Source organism: Hyla sarda, chromosome 4, assembly GCF_029499605.1.
Source record: "Hyla sarda isolate aHylSar1 chromosome 4, aHylSar1.hap1, whole genome shotgun sequence".
In the NCBI taxonomy this organism is placed as follows: Eukaryota; Metazoa; Chordata; class Amphibia; order Anura; family Hylidae; genus Hyla; species Hyla sarda.
The window spans coordinates 123,035,707-123,052,582 of record NC_079192.1 but is presented as its reverse complement, the minus strand read 5'-3'; the positions used below and the strand labels follow the sequence as shown (position 1 = coordinate 123,052,582).

At 45.2% G+C, this 16,876-nt stretch overlaps 1 protein-coding gene across 8 annotated transcripts in view; it reads right to left on the bottom strand.

Moving 5' to 3' along the window:
• ZNF710 (zinc finger protein 710) overlaps positions 1-16,876 on the bottom strand; it is a 156,266-nt gene that overhangs the window by 90,744 nt on the left and 48,646 nt on the right. For 2 of the 8 annotated variants that reach the window (XM_056571987.1, XM_056572000.1), the window contains exon 1: positions 13,252-13,383. The exons of 5 other annotated variants lie outside the window; for them this stretch is intronic. The gene's annotated coding sequence lies outside the window, so the exon portion shown is untranslated. Of the gene's footprint in view, positions 1-13,251; positions 13,386-16,876 lie in introns of those variants that run through there. One more of the 8 variants, XM_056571997.1, reaches the window with a different exon arrangement.

Genomic DNA, 16,876 nt, shown 5'->3' with positions numbered 1-16,876 from the left:
CAAGGCTCAGGACGGTAAGTACTCTTGTTCTCCTTTTTCGTATACTTGCTCGTACGGCCTTTCGAGCCATGACCACAAATATATCTCACACATCTAAATCTATCTCACACATCTAATCTATCTCACATATATATCCCACACATCTAATCTATCTCACACATCTAATCTAATCTCACATATATATCCCACACATCTAAACTATTTTACTTATCTAATCTATCAATCTCATATACTATCTAGCTCACATATCTAATCTAATAGTCTCCACCACGCCCCTAACAATGCCCTAACCATACCTCAGTCATGCTCTAACCATACCCTCATCCACGCCCAATCGTGCTCAGCCCCCTCCTTCAATATACACACTACCACCAGTAGGCAACCGTACAGTATGGTTACAGCAATTAAACTCTGAATACACTGAGAATGATAGAGTGTAAGAGTGATAGGAGTGTGTTTGCAGAAATCACACTCCTATCACCCTCACACAACCTTTACATACTTAGATAACCTGTATATGCTGAGATCTGAAAATGATAGGAGTGTGATTGCTGTAACCACACTCATATTACCCTCACTCAACCTTTACATACTCAGGTAGCCTGTACATGCCAAGATCTGAGGCTGATAGGAATGTGATCTTTACAATCACATTCCTATCACCCCCAAGCAACCTGTACATACTCAGCAAAATTGTATATGCTGAGATAAGAGTGTGGTTTCACACATCACAACACGCCCCCTCCATTCATGTCTAGGGAGCATGGCATGACGTCACTAATGGACGTGGCTGTGACATCACAGAATGCCGGGGACTGCACCAAGATCGCGGGGGGTCCCCAGCTGCCGAATCCCTGCGATAAGAGATGAGCGAATTTTTGAAAAATCCGATTCAGCCGATTCGCTGATTTTTCAGATTTTTTTTGGATTAGTCTGAATTTATTTGAGGCGAATTGCTATTAAAAACGGCTATTTCTGGCCTACAGAGAGGCTCAATAGGGGTGTAGAACACTTTTCCTTGTCCTACCACGCATAGGGAGTGTGCTGTTAGTGAAATAATACTGTTATTCAGTATGACATGCAGATTACAGGCATCGCTATTAGAATCACTGCTGTAGAGTGTCTGGATGTGGCAGATTTTTTATATAATTTTTATTTAATTTAATTTGAATTTATTTTAACTCTTTGATTACCCATTCTGATGAGCATCGAGCTGGTGGTCCGCCGCGAGGCGAGATACCACCTGTTCCAGCCCCTGCCTCTCAGCGCACCCCCATACTCTGGGAGGGGAGGGAGGGACTGCAGTACCAGCAACTTGGACAGGAGCACATTCAGCTTCTGTGCCATTGGATAAGTGGGCACATAAAGCTAGAAGTGGCTGCCGTGAAAAAGCTTTTACGTACAGGTGAGATACCCCCTGTTCCAGCCCCTGCCCCTGCAAATGTTTCATTTAAATCAGTTATGGTTCACTGTTATCGCTTCATCGTTTTTTTGAAATTTAAATCTAAGATCCTAGAGGTGACAGAGCCTAGAGGTGGCAGCAGCATGAGGGACCATAATCTGGCAGAATGACACAGCCTGGAATTGGTGGCAACAAGAGTAGACCATATAATGGCTGAATGACGCAGCCTGGAGTTGGCGGCAGCATGAGGAGACCATAGTGCCTCACAATCCCTAAGTTTACGGTAGCTAGTGCTACCATAAAAATGTTTAGGTAATGTCCCAGCAGCATGAGGAGACCATATAGAGTCATGGCCGTAAATGTTGTCTCCCCTGAATTTTTTTTTTTTAAATGAAGTATTTCTCACAGAAAAGCATTGCAGTAACACATGTTTTGCTATACACGTTTATTCCCTATGTGTTTTTTTCCCACCCTTTTTTGGTTTAGTTCCAATACACAAATTGGACATAATGTTACTCCAAACTATAAAAATTGGCTGGACAAAATTATTGGCACCTTTTCAAATTTAGTTTCAAGCATGTGATGCTCCTTTTAACTCACCTGGGGCAAGTAACAGGTGTGGGCAATATAAAAATCACACCTGAAAGATAAGATAAAAAGGAGAGAAGGTCACTTAGTCATTGCATTGTGTTTCTGTGTGTGCCACACTAAGCATGGGCAACAGAAAGAGGAGAAGAGAACCGTCTGAGGACTTGAGAATTAAAATTGTGGAAAAATATCAACAATCTCAAGGTTACACGTCCATCTCCAGAAATCTCCACATTATCAAGAAGTTTGCCACCCACTAGACGGAAGAGAAATGGACGGAAGAGAAAAATTTATGAAAGGTGTCTACGCAGGATAGTCCGAATGGTGGATAAGCAGCCCCAAACAAGTTCCAAAGATATTCAAGCTGTCCTGCAGGCTCAGGGAGCATCAGTGTCAGTGCAAACTATCCGTCAACATTTAAATGAAATGAAAGGCTATGGCAGGAGACCCAGAAGGACCCCACTGCTGACACAGACATAAAAAAGAAAGACTAAGTTTTGCCAAAATGAACTTGAGTAAGCCAAAATCCTTCTGGGAAAACGACTTGTGGACAGATGAGACCAAGATAGAGCTTTTTGGTAAAGCACATCATTCTACTGTTTACCGAAAATGGAATGAGGCCTACAAAGAAAAGAACACATTACCTACAGTGAAATATGGTGGAGGTTTAATGATGTTTTGGGGTTGTATTGCCGCCTCTGGCACTGGGTGCCTTGAATGTGTGTAAATCATCATGAAATCTGAGGACTACTAACGGATTTTGGGTCGCACTGTACAGCCCAGTGTCAGAAAGCTGGGTTTGCATCCGAGATCTTGGGTCTTCCAGCAGGAGAATGACCCAAAACATACATCAAAAAGCACCCAGAAATGGATGGCAACAAAGCCCTGGAGAGTTCTGAAGTGGCCAGCGATGAGTTCAGATCTAAATCCCATTGAACACCTGTGGAGAGATCTTAAAATTGCTGTTGGAAAAAGGCGCCCTTCTAATATGAGAGACCTGGAGCAGTTTGCAAAGCAAGACTGGTCCAACATTCCGGCTGAGAGGTGTAAGAAGCTTATTGATGGTTATAGGAAGCAACTGATTTCAGTTATTTGTTCCAAAGGGTGTGCAACATTATGTCCAATTTGCTTTTTTTCCTCCCTTTTTGGTTTAGCACAAAGGGAATAAACATGTGTATAGCAAAACATGTGTTACTTCAATCCTTTTTTTTGTGAGAAATACTTAATTTTATTTCAGGGGTGCCAACATTTACGGCCTTGACTGTAGTGGCTGAATGACACAGCCTGGAGTTGACTGCAGCATGAGGAGACCATAGGGTCTCACAATCCCTAAGATTAACCCGTTAACGGCCATGGACGTCTATGCTCGTCCATGTGCCGTTAACGGGGTATGATGCGGGCTCCCGACTCGAGCCCGCGTCATACCGGCCAGGCCCCAGCTGATTCATGTAGCTGGGGTCCGGCATTAATAGCCGACATGCGGCTATCGCCGCGGGAGGCTATTAACCCTTTAGATCGCCGTTGTCAAAGCTGACTGCGGTGGCTAAAGGTGCCTGTATCCCATCCCTGGCGGTCCAGTGAGGTGGATCACCCCCCCGCAGCGTGATCCACTGTGGAGGTAGCCGGTGGGCTTACCTTTCCTCCTATGCCGGCTCTGGAGCTCATAATGATAAAGCTCATAATGATAAAAACACACACACATTCACCCCTTCCTTATTAAAAGTTTAAATCACCCCCCTTTTTCCCAAATTTCATATAAGAAATAATATAAAAATAAACATATGTGGTATCACCACGTGCGTAAATGTACGAATTATAAAAATATATTGTTAATTAAGCTGCACGGTCAATGGTGTACGCGCAAAAAAATTCCAAAGTCCCAAATAGCGTATTTTTGGTAACTTTTTATACCATAAAAAAAAGGAATAAAAAGCGATCAAAAAGTCTGATCAAAACAAAAATGGTACCGATTAAAACTTCAGATCACGGCACAAAAAATTAGCTTTCATACCACCCCATACGTGGAAAAATAATAAAAAGTTATAGGGGTCAGAAGAGGACAAATTTAAATGAATCAATTTTAGTGCATGTAGTTATTATTTTTTTCAAAAGTACGACAAAATCAAACCTATATAAGTAGGGTATCAAACCTTAATCGTATGGACCTACAGAATAAAGATAAAGTGTCATTTATACCAAAAAAATTTACTGCGTAGAAACGGAAGTTTCCCAAAATTTACAAAATGGTGTAGAGGTGCCGGCAGCATGAGGAAAACATATAGTGGCTGAATGAGGCAGACTAAATGCGGCAGCAGCAGCATCAGGAGTCCTGAAACAGTACCCGGTGACGAAGGTGGGTGAAAAAAGGTCTGATGTGCAGGAATGTTTGTAACTGGGGAGCAGCGCCTTAAATCTGTTTGGCACTATCCATATTTGTGAAGTGTTGGTGTGGCACCATGGTCATACGATGTCCATTTTAGGACATAGTCAGCTGTACCTCCGTCCTCAGTCAGGCAAAACAGCGTCCCGCCTCTTCCCTCGGACCAATCGTCGTCACTCGTCAACCGCAACTACGTCCTCCTTCAGGCAAAACAGCGTCCCACCTCCTCCCTTGGCCCAATCGCAGTCAGTCGCAGCCACAACTCCGTCCTCCATTAGGCAAAACAGCGTCCTGCCTCCTCCCTCGGACCATTCACCATGAGTCATCAGCCGCAACTCCGTCCTCCTTCAGGCAAAATAGCGTACCGCCTCCCCCTCCGACCAATCGCAGTCAGTTGTCAGCCCCAACTCCGTCCTCCGTCAGGCGAAACAGCGTCGCACCTCCTCCCTCACACCAATCGCTGTCATCCTTCAGCTACAACTCCCTCATCCGAAAGTCCCTCATCAAAAACGCCATCATGCCTCAGACGATTCTCCCTCAGATGCCACTTCCTGCCGCATAGCAGAGCAGACTCTGCACAGCACTGTATAGCAGAGCCAACATTGAATAGCATGTACAGCAGAACCCGTATAGCAGAGAGCCGACACTGACGCTGCTACACGGCAGGAAGGTTTTTCGTCTGAGGGATGATGGAGTTTTGGATGAGAGACTTTAGAATGACAAAGGAGGGAGTTGTGGCTGACACCTGACGGAGATTGGTCTGAGGGAGGAGTCGGGACGCTGTTTTGCCCGACAGAGGATGGAGGTACGGCTGATGACTGACGATGTCCTAAAATGGACACCGTACAGTCAATCTACTCTCATGCATCAGGCATTGGTGGGTGGAAATCCTGGGTGATCCATGCCTGATTCACCTTCACAAAGGTCAATCTCTCCACATTTTTGTGGACAGACGAGTTCTTCTTGGGGTGACTATGGCCCCTGCCGCTCTAATCACCTGCTCTGATGGCACACTACTGGCCAGGCAGGACATATTTTCCAGGGCAAAATCTGCTAGTTGCGGCCACAAATCAAGTTTGGCTGCCCAGAAGTGCAGCGGATCTTCAAGGTGTGTTGGCATGGGTATGCCACCACCTGCTGGTTCAGGTCCTGCTCCAGGTCTACCTGCTGCTGATCAGTTGCTTCATTATGCGGGTGAAGAAAGGTACTCATCAGGGACTGATGGAGCTGGTACTGCTCCTGCCAACCCATCCCTCCCCAGCAGCCATGGCAGTGGATTGTGAGTGCAGAGGCATCGTGCCATTTGTGCAAGTGACTCGGAGGGACTCCCTATCTCCATCTCCACTACATACTGCCACGGTGTGTCTGGGTCCTCTGTCCCACCTTCCTCATAACCCTCTAGCTGCTCCTGCTCCTCCTCTCCTGTAAGGTTACTAGAAAAATCGCCCATTTCACGAAAACTAAACTGTGCTCCACTGTGCCTCTCCCCCTCCTCCTCCTTCAGTTCAGCCCCCACAGGGCTCATGTGGCCATGAGATGTAGGTACCATGTCTCCAGTGCCCTGACCAGCCATCGTTTCCAACACGTGTTGTAGGAAATCCTGGCGAGTGACTAATAATGTGGCTTCCTCAAAGGGCCTGAGCAAACCGCAGCTGTCACGTATGCCACTAGTTCACATTGAAGTTACACAGGGGAGTCTCCCTAACCGCTTGGATCATCAAGAAATCGGTGATGGCTTTTCTCGGTTTGTATAGTTGGTCCAACGTATGGAGGGTGGAATTCCAACGTGTGGCAATGTCGCAAATCAGACTATGTTGGGGGATACCATTCGGACACTGTAGCTCAAGGAGGGTGTGCTTTGCGGAGTACGAGTGGCTAAAGTGCATGCAAAGTTTCCTTCCTATTGTTAGGATATCTTGCAAATTGGGGGAACACTTCAGGAACCGGTTGACAACCAGATTGAACACGTGTGCCATACAGGGCGCATGACTCAGCCTTCCTTGTCGCAGCGCAGACAAGATGTTCTTCCCATTGTCAGTCACCATGGTTCCCATTTCCAGTTTTTGTGGAGTAAGCCATGCTCAGATTTCTTTATGAATGACTTTTAGCAGTTCCTCCCCTGTGTGACTCTTTTCGCCAAGGTAAACCATGTGAAGAACAGCGTGACACAGCTGTGCCCTGCACACATGGCACTGAGACTTGTCCGTGCAGTGGAGGCTGAGGACACTGTGGAGGATGAGAAGGCGGAGTTGCACACTGTCACAGGACCAATGGCCTGAGAGCATGGAGGAGGAAGCAGCGTGACCTGTCCAAGTTGCTGTTGTGGCTGTGCAGGAACCACATTCACAAAGTGGGCCGTAAAGGACATGTATTGTTCATGACCATAGTTACAGCTCCAGAAGTCGGTGTTGCAGTGCACTTTGGTACACACCGACAGGCTCAAGGACTTGCCCACCTTCTCTTCCACAAAGTTGTGCAGTGCTGGTACTGCCTTCTTCGCAAAGAAACGACAGCTTGGGACTCTCCACCTCCGCTCAAGCCATCAGTTCTCTGAAAGGTGCAGAGTCCACCACTTGAAAAGGGAGGGACTGCAGCATGTGCAACTTGGACAGGAGCACATTCAGCTTCTGCACTGTTGGATGAGTGGGTACATACTGTTGTCTCTTGGACATCGCTTCGCTGATGGATTGCTGGCGGAAAGACTGACAAAGTAGGAGGAGCAGGAGTATCTGGAGAGACAGAAGGAGGGTATGACACAGCTCCTTTTGGCTGAGGTGGTGGAGCCTTGGCTGGCTGAAAGAGGCTTGCCACTGTGTGATGCAGCAGGCTGGACAACCACATCGGACCCACGGTTCTCCCAGGCCACTTTATGGTGGCCCAGCATATGTTGACACAGTGCTGTGGTGCCAACATTGGGACCCTGGCCACGCTTCACCTTCTGCCGACACATCTTGCATGTGGCTATGTTAACCTCTTCCGTATGCTTGATGAAAAACTGCCACACCGCCGAGTAGATGATTTTCCACAGTCCAAACTAACTGACTGCTACTGCCGCCATCTCCAGGAACCCCTGTTCCACTACCTCCCAGGAAGGTAGGCTGCCACAAAGCAAGTGGTCTCCCCCGGCATGTTTAGCTACTGAATTTCCATTTCTGCCACCATGCCTGATGAAACTGCGCAAGCGCGGTGAAACGCGTCACATTGGATTCAATCTGTTCGTTATACACCTGGCTCCATTGTCTCCTCCTTGGTCAGCGCCGGAATTCCTATCCTCCTTGAAGTTTGCCATACACCTGCATGTCACTGATGTCCTCCTCAGGTTCCTCAACAGTGTCTGCTTCAGGATGTTGAATGCTGGCAACACCACCTCCCACGTCACTCTCCTCATCACTACTTGCCCGCCTAGCAGAGGAAGCGGGGATGTCTCCTCCACTTTTGGCTGGGCAGTAGCTGCTGACTGTTCTCTATTAGATCGTCCTCACTGAATAGTGGAGCTGAACCCACAGCATAAGATACTTCTGTAGGGGAGGTAACAGCATAGGACAGAGGCAATGGGATGACAGGGACTGCTCCCGGGCCATGCCAACTGAGGGTTGTGTCTGAGGAACCCACCGACTGTTGAATGGGGGTATCAGATGTCACTTGTGATTAAGTGGATGACTGTGTTAACCAATCGATGACGGCAGATGGGTTGCTGGTCGAGACACGACCGCTAGCCGATACCGGGAGATCAGGCCTCTCGCTGCGACTCCTGCTGCCACTCGCCCCTATTCTGCTGAGACCTATGCCTGCACATGATGAATTTAGGCCTCTGCCACTCCTCTGTTCACGTCCTGGAACTTCTCTGCCTGACATACTTAGTGAGTATATGAGGGGAGTACAATATGCTTCACTGCGCTTAAAACAGTATTTGTCTAGAACAGTAGCAGGTGTGTACTTTTGGCTGGCCTTTCACAGTATCTAGGCCCTTGAGAATTTAATAGGAACAAAATAGTATCCACTTAGATGTACATATGTGCTATGCACTTATGAGGGCAGAAAAATGCGCTACAGTATGCTTAAAAAGGTATTTGTGTACAACACCAGCCGGTGTGTACGTTTGCCTGGCCTTTCACAGTATCTAGGCCCTTGAGACTTTAACAGGAACAAAATAGTACATCACTTAGTTGTACGTATATGGTATGCACTTATGAGGGCAGAAAAAATGTGCTACAGTACGCTTAAAAAAGTATTTGTGCATAACACCAGCAGTACACACCAGTGCTGCAGCACACAGTCGCTCTGTACTACACCCAAAATTGCCCTCTCTCTCTCTCTCCCAATCTCACTCCCTTCCCTATCAGTGCTTCTAGACAGGATTTGTGCTTGAGCTGAATTGCTGCTGTTCTTCTGTGCAACACACTGCTCTCTGTAATAGAACGCTGTTGACAGTGACTGGGGAGGTAAATCACTGCAGTAAGAATGCTTTTCTGTGAAACACACACTGCTCTCTGTCCCTCTCTGTACAACAGAACACTGACTTGACTAGGAGGTGAATCGCTGCTGGAAAAAGCTTTTCTGTGCACACAGCGCTGTCTGTCCCTATCTATCTCTCTCCAGTGAAAGGCTGAAGTGACTGGCGGCCAATTATATAGGGCTGTGACATCACAGGGGTGACTGGCTGCTGATAGGCTGCATCCTGCATGTGATTCAGGGTCATCCCACCTACCCTTGTTCCCGCCTTCCCAGGATTATTTGCCCCATGTCTTCACATGTGGATCCACCATTTTAGATGCCCTGGAGCCTGGACCGCACTAAATGGAGTTTAATGAAACGATTTGCACGATAGAATCGCAGTGTTTTTCGCATTCGTGGTCAAGTAAATTTTTCCTGAAATTCGGATTCGTCAGATTCGATTCGCTCATCCCTACCTACGATCATACATCTTATCCCCTATCCTTTGGATAGGGGATAAGATGTATAAAGCTGGAATACCCCTTTAAGCAAGTACTTCCCCCATTTAATAGGTCTGTCCCACACTCACAGTCAGAGAATATACCACTACATTAGAAGTACCTATCATTAGGAAAAAACTTGTCTAGCGAAATGTCAAACGTTTTGATCGGAGAGGATCGGGAGTGTTCAGACCTCCGCTGATCAAGAGAATGAGCCGGGAGAAGGACATGTCATTGCTAGGACATGTCAACAGTTCTTCCTAATGACAGTGGCCATTTAAATTATTTCCAGATATGGCGATATAGATATTCTCTCTGCCCTTTTTCCCTCATGCCCTGGCTTTTGTGGAACCAAATCTCCTTGTAAGGGTGGCGGTCTCTCTCAATTTCTTAAATCGCCCCTTTTCCTATATTTAAAATAGAATTAAAATGTCTAAACTGTTAAAATAAATGTCTGAACTATTAAAATATAATGTTAATGAAACTGTACAGTTAATTACATAAATGTACAAAATCTAAGTCACAGTCGCTGATTTATGGTCACTTCATAAAGCAGAAAAAAAAACTAACAAAAAGCGAACAAAATCTAATCAAAACAAAAATGGTACTGATAAAAACTACAGATCACAGCACAAAAAATTACCCATCATATAGACCCATATACAGAAAATAAAAATGTCGTAAGGGTAGAAGAGGACAATTTAACCCCTTAAGGACTCCGTTTTTGCATTTTCATTTTTTCCTTATCACCTTCTAAAAATCATAATGTTTACAATTTTGCACATAAAATTCCATATGATGGCTCATTTGTTGCGACAACAACTCTACTTTGCAGAGACATTAATCATTTTACCCAAAAATCCACGGCGAAATGGAAAAAAAAATTAATTGTGCGACAAAATTGAAGAAAAAATGTCATTTTGTTATTTTGGGGGCTTCCGTTTCTACGCAGTTCATTTTTCTGTAAAAATTAAACCTTATCTTTATTCTGTAAGTCCATAAGGTTAAAATGATACCCTACTTATATAGGTTGGATATTGTCGTATTTCGGAAAAAAAATCATAACTACATGCAGGAAAATGTATATGTTAAAAATTCTCATCTTCTAACCCCTATAACTTTTTATTTTTCCACATACGGGCCGGTATGAGGACTCATTATTTGCGCCGTGTTCTGAAGTTTTTATCGGTACCATTTTTGTATTGATCTGACTTTTTGATTGCTTTTTATTCATTTTTTCATGATATAAAAAGTTACCAAAAATACGCTATTTTGGAATTTGATATTTTTTTGCACATACGCGATTGACCGTGCGATTTAATTAACGATATATATTTATAGTTTGGACATTTCCGCACGCGGCAATACCACATATGTTTATTTTTATTTACACTGTTTTTTTTTTTTGTTTTTTTTATGGGAAAAGGGGGGGTGATTGAAACTTTTATTAGGGAAGGGGTTAAATGATCTTTGTTAACTTTTTTTTCACTTTTTTTATTTGCAGTGCTATAGCTCCCATAGGGATCTATAGCACTGCACACACTGATCTCTTATGCTGATCCCTGCAAAGCCATAGCTTTGCATGGATCAGCGAGATAGGGGCTCGATTGCTCAAGCCTGTAGCTCAGGCTTGGAGCAATCAAACCCCGATCGGACGCTGCGGAGACAGGTAAGGAGACCTCTGCTTGCACCCTACCTGATCAGAACATCGCGATTTTACCCTTACTCACCCCCATTTGCCAGGGTCGGGGTTTTTGTTTAAAGTCCCATTCAAGTCTATAGGAATTATATGTTACTGCATAACTTCCAAACAGCTGGAGATATTTCGACAATACTTGGTCACATGTTACTTATATGTCCACATAAAATATAGGATAGTTAATTTAACCCTCAACTACCCCCATTTGTGAGGGTCAGGGTTTTTGTTTAAAGTCCCATGCAAATCAATGGGAAATGTATGTTCCCACATAACTTCCGTACGGCGTGAGATATTTCAATACCTGGTACACATATTATGGGTCAGGATAGGAGGTCGGGATAAGAGGACGGGATATGGGGTTGGGATATGACAACAATATAGGAGGACGGGATATGAAGTCAAAAGCTTCCTCCTTTGTTTATTTTCCTCCCAAACAAGGATTAGGAAGGCAAAACCGGTCGGGATATGAGGTCAGGATATGAGGATGGGATATGAGGACGGGATATGAAGTCAAAAGCTTCCTCTGTTGAATCTCCTCCACAACAAGGGTTAGGAAGGAAAACCGGGCAATGCCGGGTACTCCGCTATAACTATATAAATTAGGTATCATTTTAATCGCATTGAGCTTCAAATAAAAAAAGATATAATTTTTACCATAAAGTGCACTACGTAAAAACAAAACCCCTTAAAAATTGCTAAATTCCGGTTTTCTTTTAAATTTTCCACCACAAATTTTTTTGGGGGGGTTTTGCGGTAAATTTTATGGTAAAATAAAAAGGTGTCACTACAAAGTACAATTGGTCACACAAAAAACAAGCCCTCATATGGGTTTGTGGATGGATAAAAAAAAAAAAAAGCAAGGAGAAAAAAGCAAAAACATTTTTTTTTTAATTTGACTATGCTGCAGAGGTTGTAAAGTTAGTGTAGTTCATAATATAGTGCCTGTACCTGTGTGTGACGGTTTTCTCACAATTATTCTGTGATTTTCACTCCAATATTTATTTTTAACAGCATACAAAATGACAGATTTTTCCCAAGTTGCGATGCGACCGAGACCTGACCTCACTAGTCAGCTGATGACAGGGAGCCTGTCTGCTTCAATGGGTGGAGCGATCACTTGGTGGGAGAGAAGTCAATCTGCAACAGCTGTAGGCACCATGATTGAAAACCACACTGATTTGAATGGATGCAGCTGATTTATGTTACAATGGGTGGGGTGGCTGATGTGTGGGGAGGAAAATGGAATTGTGGGATTTGTAGTCAAAAAAAGAAAAGTCAAACAGGAAATACCAGTTCAAAAAAAGCTAGCCACAGTGTTATGGTAATCTCATGACATAGCCATTTAGCCCCAAGACAAGCGCAGATCCTTCCTAAGCATGTCCATTACTGTCTGCCAGGTACATACTAAAATAACCTTATGGTGGATAACCCCCTTAAGCATACTAATTTTCTTACAAAAAGAAGTTTTTCAAAAATGTTTCATTCACTGTATCTATCTCTATATATCTATATATACACATCGATCTCTTTAAAATCTATTTGTCTCTCACATCTAACTTATCTGTCCATTAATCTCTTTACTATATATGTATTAAATGTATCTAATTTAATCTAATTAATGTAATCTATCTTTTCTAATTATAGATCATCTATTTATCTATCCATCTATCTTTCCATCTATTGGTTTCTTTAATAGTTATCTATCCATTTATTTTACTATCTATCACATCTATCTATCTTACCTGTCTTTATAGCCCCAATTGACCTCACATCTATCGAATCTATCCATTGATCTCTTTACTATCTAACATATTCATCTATCCTACTCTGTCTATCAAAAAGGATATCATTGTTTATTTCATCCTAAAGTGTCTCACCAAGAGACTCTTGTTAAGATACTTTTGGATGGAATAAACACATGTTGATTCACTACTTGATGTGCTGCAGTGATATCCTTTTTGCTTCATAAATGGTAAGCCCTTGACTGATGGGCGTACGTTTTTACTGATGTCTGTGCCCTAATAGAGATGGCCCAGATGAGACGAACCTTTATGTATCCACTACTATACTGTAGCTTCAAGACAAGAAAGTACCATTGTGACGCTTATCGCCTTGCTGGGACATGTAGTTGATTGTGCTGTGTATGACGTGCTGTATGGCAACCAATGCTGACTTTATTGACTTGAATGACTAACTTAAATGACTGACTGGGATGACTGACTTGAATCCCCCAGACTTTAGTGCTTACCACTAGGCTTGACATTCACCTGAGTGCAGGGGAAATGCTGTGCAAGATGAGTGGTTGCTGGATTAGACTTGAGGCCTCCTCAGAACACCTCACACTCTCTTCAGACTTTCTCCAAACTGTACCTCAGCTACAACTGAACACTTACCACAGTATATAAGGGGCAGATATGGTGGATCCCCATAGGGCAGATAAGTCACATGGTTCACCTCATGCACACTCCCCTAACAACAGGATTTAACAGGCTTAAAGCAACAGGTACACAGAAAATGCCAATACATTAACCATACTGTTCTCACGCTCATGGCATTTACACTGTATATAACGCCCCTGCCTCCTACTGGTGGGGCGTTCGTGTTGTTTTCCAGACCCCTCCCAACCCTCCCTCTTTTTATTCATTCATCCCTTACAGGGTATGCCCACTAAAGGCGTGCCCTCTGTTGCGGTTATTGGGCACAAATCTGACCGCTTTGTTAAGTTTAAATGTCCTACATAACAGGTAGGTATGTACTGTTGTAATAATGAGCACAAGTGTGAAGCCCCAAACATAATTGTTTTACTGTCATCTGTACATGGGTTTCTGTGTTTAACATCATTATAACTAAAGGAACTACGACAATATCTGCATAAAAATAGTCCTTATGCATTGAGGTGTACAGTGAGTCAATGTACATATAAACCCTGTACTATGAGTCACTGTATAGGGTTAATATACACAATGATGTAACGGTATAGGGATAATATACAGTGATGTCACAGTACAAGGAGAATACACAGTGATGTCATAGTACAGGGACAGGACTCAGGAAATACAGTATGTGGGGAAGAGTCTAAATAAGGAGGACAAAGGGGTCTGGAGAAAGGGACAGTGGGGTGATGAGGATCTCTGTAGGACTGAGAGGTTGGAGAAGGAGGGAAGAGAGGGGTCTGGAGGAGGATGGGTGATGACGTAGGGGTCTAGTGGTGACTGAGGGATCTGTTGGAGGACTTAGGAGTCTGTGGGTGACTAAGGGATCGGTGGAAAAGGTGACAGAGGGGTCTTGAGGAGGACTGGGGGTGACTGAGTGGTCTGAAGGAGTGACTGAGGGGTCTTGGGGTGATTGAGGGGTTGGGGTGGAGGGGACTAGGGCATTTGAGGTGGCTGAAGGGTCTGGGGTGACTGAGGGGTTGGGGAGGAGAAGACAAAGGTCTGGATGAGGGGACACAGAGGTCTGGGGGGACAAAGGGGTCTGTAGGAGGACAGTACAGGGGTGGGATTCAGCCAAACTGAGAAGAAACAGTATGTGGCTGTATTTTCAGGGTCTTAGAGTTTGGCAGGGCTATATTCAGGGGGCACAGTGTCTAGAAGGCTCATATTTTTTCATATACAGAATAAGGATCTGCTGACAAAGTAAGGAACCAATGATGTCTGGGCATCACACATTGCAGCAGAAGATGTAGCTGGAAGCAGTCACCCCATCTGGACCGGTTGAAGGAGAAAAAGGAAGACAACAGAGAAGACGTCACCTATGAGTCATTATATCATTGTGTATTCTGTCTGACTAGGTGATCATGGGTGATACTGTACCCCAATGTGTGGCTCCACAACTGTTGCAAAACTACACATCCATAATGCCTGAGGCTCTCAAGGCATTTTGGGAGTTGTAGATTTACAACAGCTGGAGAGCCACTTGAACGGAGGTAATCAATGGAGGTCTCAGCAGATGGACCCCCACCAAAAATGGTCTGCATAGTCTGAAATGCCCATGCCTATGTGAAGGCTTGTTAATTATCATCATTGAAAACATACACAGGGGGGTGAGGTTTAGGGATGCGTCTGTGTCGGCAGTGCTTTATTTTCGGGGAAGGGGGGCCCCATCATACTTAAGTGCTCTGTCCTCCAAGCAGCCTTAATTTGGCCCTTAAATTTTTTTGCTGAGCATTAAAAAGCTCTGTATCATACCTTTCTCCTTTCTTACATTGTGTAAGCTCCCAGCAGGAGAAAGTGGGCGATACCCCATATGTGGCCCTAAACTGTTGCCTTGAAATACGACAGGGCTCCAAAGTGAGAGCGCCATGCGCATTTGAGGCATAAATTAGGGACTTGCATAGGGGTGGACATAGGGGTATTCTACGCCAGTGATTCCCAAACAGGGGGCCTCCAGCTGTTGTAAAACTCCCAGCAAGCCTGGACAGTCAGTGGCTGTCTGGTAATACTGGGAGTAGTTGTTTTGCAACAGCTGGAGGCTCTGTTTTGGAAACCGTGGCGTACCAGACGTTTTTCATTTTTATTGGGGAGGGGGGCTGTGTATATGTAGTGTTTTTTACTTTTTATTTTATTTTGTGTTAGTGTAGTGTTTTTAGGGTACAGTCGCACGGGCGGGGGTTCACAGTAGTTTCTCGCTGGCAGTTTGAGCTGCGGCAGAAAATTTGCCGCAGCTCAAACTTGCAGCCGGATACTTACTGTAAACCCCCGCCCATGTGAGTGTACCCTGTAAATTCACATTGGGGGGGGGGGGAACATCCAGCTGTTGCAAAACTACAAGTCCCAGCATGTACGGTCTATCAGTGCATGCTGGGAGTTGTAGTTTTGCAACAGCTGGAGGCACACTGGTTGTGAAACACCGAGTTTGGTAACAAACTCAGTGTTTTGCAACCAGTGTGCCTTCAGCTGTTGCAAAAGCTACAACCCCCAGCATGTACGGACAGCGGAAGGGCATGCTGGGTCTCGTAGTTATGCAACAGCTGGAGGCATACTACTTTGGCTGGGGATGCTGGGGATTGTAGTTATGCAACAGCTGGAGACACACTGGTTTCCTACTTAACTCAGTGTGCCTTCAGCTGTTGCAAAACTACAACTCTCAGCAGTCACCGATAGCCAAAGGGCATGCTGGGAGTTGTAGTTATGCAACCAGCAGATGCACCACTACAACTCCCAGCATGCACTTTAGCTGTTTGTGCAAGCTGGGAGTTGTAGTTATACAACAGCTGAAGGTACACTTTTCCATAGAAAAAATGTGCCTCCAGCTGTTGCAAAACTATAAGTCCCAGCATGCCCATAAGGGCATGCTGGGAGTTGTGGTGGTCTGCCTCCTGTTGTTGCATAACTACAGCTCCCAGCATGCCCTTTTTGCATGCTGTGAGCTGTTGCTGTTAATTTGTTTATTCGGTGTCCTTGTGTGTTGCTTCGGGCCCAGTTCTGGAATAGCAGGAGGCTGTCACTCACCACAAACGATCCACGCTGCAGGTCAGTCCCTCGCCGCTGCCGCCGCTCCTGGGGCCCCGATCCCAACATTGACGCCGGGGATCGGGGTCCCCAGCTCCCGGGGTGCACGTCCCGCACCCGCTCACGTCCTCCGGAAAAGGGGCAGAGCGGGTTGCGGGAGTGACACCCGCAGCAGGCGCCCTGATTGGTCGGCTGGGAAACCGGCCGACGAATCAGGGCGATCGTGAGGTGGCACCAATGCCACCTCACCCCTGCTGGCTATGGCTGTTCGGGGCCGTCAGAGCCTGTAATTCCGGGTCACCGGGTCACTGGAGACCCGATTGACCCGGAATCTGCCGCAGATCGCTGGACTGAATTGTCCAGCGATCTGCGGCCATCGCCGACATGGAGGGGGGGGGTCATCATGACCCCCCTGGGCGATAT